This window comes from Lupinus angustifolius, chromosome LG05 (genome assembly GCF_001865875.1).
Source record: "Lupinus angustifolius cultivar Tanjil chromosome LG05, LupAngTanjil_v1.0, whole genome shotgun sequence".
In the NCBI taxonomy this organism is placed as follows: Eukaryota; Viridiplantae; Streptophyta; class Magnoliopsida; order Fabales; family Fabaceae; genus Lupinus; species Lupinus angustifolius.
The window spans coordinates 22898166-22901858 of NC_032013.1; positions in this window are offsets into that span (position 1 = coordinate 22898166).

The following is a 3693-nucleotide window of genomic DNA, read 5'->3' on the forward strand; positions in this document are numbered from 1 at the left end:
TATAAATAAATCTAAAATTGTTATCAATTTTTACTCAATGAAAATAATATTATACTTTTAAAGCGTCAAAAATATATTTTGAGATTCAAAAGGTATGTTTAAAGCTTATTTAGCATATTTGATATTTCCAAAATACTTGATGTTGAAATCGAGTTTAAGTTTGAAACAAAATTTAAGAAATAATTAAATAAATCATTTATTTTTTCATTTAAAAAATATCAATTCAATTTAAAATAAAATTATTAATATAACATCATTAATAGAGATGGTATTACTATTACTAATATCATTTTAAGAATCCGTGAACTCTACTCTCTATAGATTACTTTATTTAGTGTTAGTAATATAATCTTATCATTATTCTTGAAAATTATATTACAATTGAGAAACATCAAAAATATATTTTGAGACTCTAAAAGATATTTCTTAAGTTTATTCAAGTTGTTTTACATTTTCAAAATTACATATGTTGAAATTGACTTTAAGTACCAAGAATAGTTAGAGAAAGGAAAAAAATATTAATTTTCAAAAAATATCAAATTTATTTTCAAATACTAATATTTATATTAGACCATCAAATAATTATTAATATTACTATACTATAACATATTTTTTTTACTATTACTATAAACATATTTTTTTTTCTTCACAAATTGGACTAAAATTATAGAGGTGAAGATTCAATTTATTTATAATTTATTTTCATTTTAAATTTATTTTTGTGAATCAAAATAGTAATTTTAAATAAAAAACTATTTGTTGTTGATTTTCCTCATTGAAAATCATTTTATACTTAAGAATCATCAAAAGTATATTCACCAACTTCAAAATAATAATTTTCAAGTTCATTCATCATGTTTGACATTTTCAAAATTTCATGTGATGAAACTGGCTTTAAATTCCAAAAAAATAGTGCGAGAAATAATAAAAAATGTTGGATTTTAAAAGACTCCCAATCTGATTTTCAAATACTATTGGTTATATAATACTATAAAATAATCATTAATTCTACTATATTATAATATACTTTGTTTACCATTACTAATAGCATAATATTATTCTTTACAATTGTGATACAAAATTAAAGAGGTGAGGATTGAAATTGTGTTTACTTAATTTTATTTTTCCAATTGGAAATAAAACTTTTGTGAATATAAATAGTAATAATTTTCAAAAAAATATATAATTGGGGTCAATTTGTCTTATTGAAAATGATTTTATAGTTAGGAAGTGTTAAAAGTATATATTTAGAGACTCCAAAATAATTTTGTTTAGAATTTTATTCACTATGTATGACATTTCAAATTACAATGGTAAAAATTGACCTGTGTTTCAAAAAATAGTTTGAGAAAGAATATAAATTTGGTCATCTGTAAAAAGATATATGAATTTGATTCTTAAATATTTCTACTTATATAATACCATCAAATAATTATTGATCATACAGTAACCTACTTTATTTACTATAACATACAGTGTATTGTTATCTTCACCTCTTCAATATACAATTGTAGAAATATATTAAAAGTAGTAATAATGTCATGTACAGGTCAGACAAGGAGATCCCCTTTCCCCTCTTTTTTTTCTGTTTGGCTGAAGATGTGCTGAATAGAGGCATAACCAAGTTACTTCATGATAGGAAGATCTCTTCTATCTGTGGGCCTAGAGGGATTCAAACTCCAAGTCACATCCTTTATGTAGATGACATCTTAGTCTTCTATAAAGGCATCAAAAGGGAAATCTTGGTGTTAAAAGATCTTTTCACTCAATATGCTCAAGCTTTAGGCCAAATTCTAAATTTAAGCAAATGCAAGTTCTACTATACTCAAGCCTCTGCAAGGAAAGTTCTTAATTTAACAAGTTGGTTAGGCTTCAATGCATTACAACTTCCATTTACTTACTTGGGGGTGCCCATTTTCAAAGGAAAGCCTAGAATCCACCATCTGCAACCTATAGTTGATAGGATCTCTCGCAAACTTTCTAGATGGAAGGGTTCCTCCTTATCTATTATGGGCAGAGTCCAACTGGTAAAGTCTATTATTCAGAGCATGCTAATGTTTAGCTTCCGTGTCTACTCTTGGCCTATTAAGCTTAGGAAGTTGGTTGATACTTCAATAAGGAATTTCATCTGGTCTGGAGATGCTAAGGTCAGAAAATTATGCACTGTCTCTTGACAATAGGTTTGTAGCCCTGAAAAAGAGGGTAGTCTGGGATTAAGATCCATTTCTGCCTTGAATCAAGTTGTCATGCTCAAGCTAGCCTAGGTCATGCAAGCCTCTAATCAGGAGTGGGCTGTTTTCTATAGATCAAGGTTTCACAAGGGTTGCAAGCCCTTTGGTGCTTACATCAAATCCTCTGTCTGGCCTGGTTTAAAGCACATTTGGAAAACTGTGGCTGAAAATTCAGTTTGGCTTGATGGAAATGGTATGCAGATTAATTATTGGCTGGACAGTTGGTCTGGTTCCCCTTTGGCTGATTACTTGAGTATTCCTGCCCATATTCAACCTTAATTATCAGCAACAGTTGCTGATTTTATTTAGGATTCCAATTGGATAATTCCAGATTGGATGGCTAGGCTTCATCCTCAACTTGTCCATACTATTGTTAACATCCCTCTATCCTTTAAGGATCAACAACATAGGCTTGTGCGAAGGCACTCTTTTGATGGTGTTCTTACTTTGCAAGATGCTTATCATTTCATTAAGCCAAGGGAGAATCAACTGACTTGGTGTAAACTCATATGGCCGCTTGCTATTCCACCTTCCACCAAATCTTTCATCATGTGGAGACTTTTTCTAAACAAAATGACAACAGACAAGAACTTGAAAAAAGAGAGTCTGCATCTGGTTTCTAAGTGTAATATGTGTAATATTGCAGAGGAGTCTTCCAACCATCTGTTCTTCACTTGTCCTTTTGCTTCTTGTCTGTTGGATTGGCTTGACAACTTGATTGGGTTGCACCTTAATAGATCATCAATGGCCAACATTTTTCCTTCTCTTCCTAAGCAATGGAGCCCCCAACTTACAAATACCATTATTTATTGCATAGCTAGCCAACATTTTCTCAACAGTCTGGTTTTGCAGAAATAGGATGACATTTGATAATCAAAGAATTACTCTTCCTCAAGCTATTTCCAAGATCAAAATAGACTCAGCTATCTCTGGAAATTATTCTTCCTTATGTCCTAAACCTTCTCTGCATGAGTTCTATATCTTGAGAGCTTTGAATGTTAAGTGTAATCTTAGTAAAGCTACTCGAATCATAGAGGTTATTTGGTTCCCTCCCAGACCTAGTTGGACAAAAATCAACACGGATGGTGCTGTGTAACGCCCCGAAAAATACTTCTCAAAAACATTGCGGAAAAATGGATAAATTTTTTTTTTTGAAATGGGGATGTATAAAATTGTTTCCTTTTAAAACCTTCCTTTTCCGGGACATCACTTTAAGTAACTCAAATGCGGAAAATCAACTTATCGTTATCGAATGATAACTTAACCTGATTCACAATTTCCTGAATAACACAATTCATATAAATGGTTAAGTCATCTTTAGTTCATACAAACTAAATCAACAAAGGCGGAAACTACATCGCCACTAACACATACCAAATCCAAAAGAAAGGGCGGAAATATTAATCATCGCCAAAGTCATTAAATGATAAACAACTCCTAGTGGCTAACTCCAAAGCTAGGG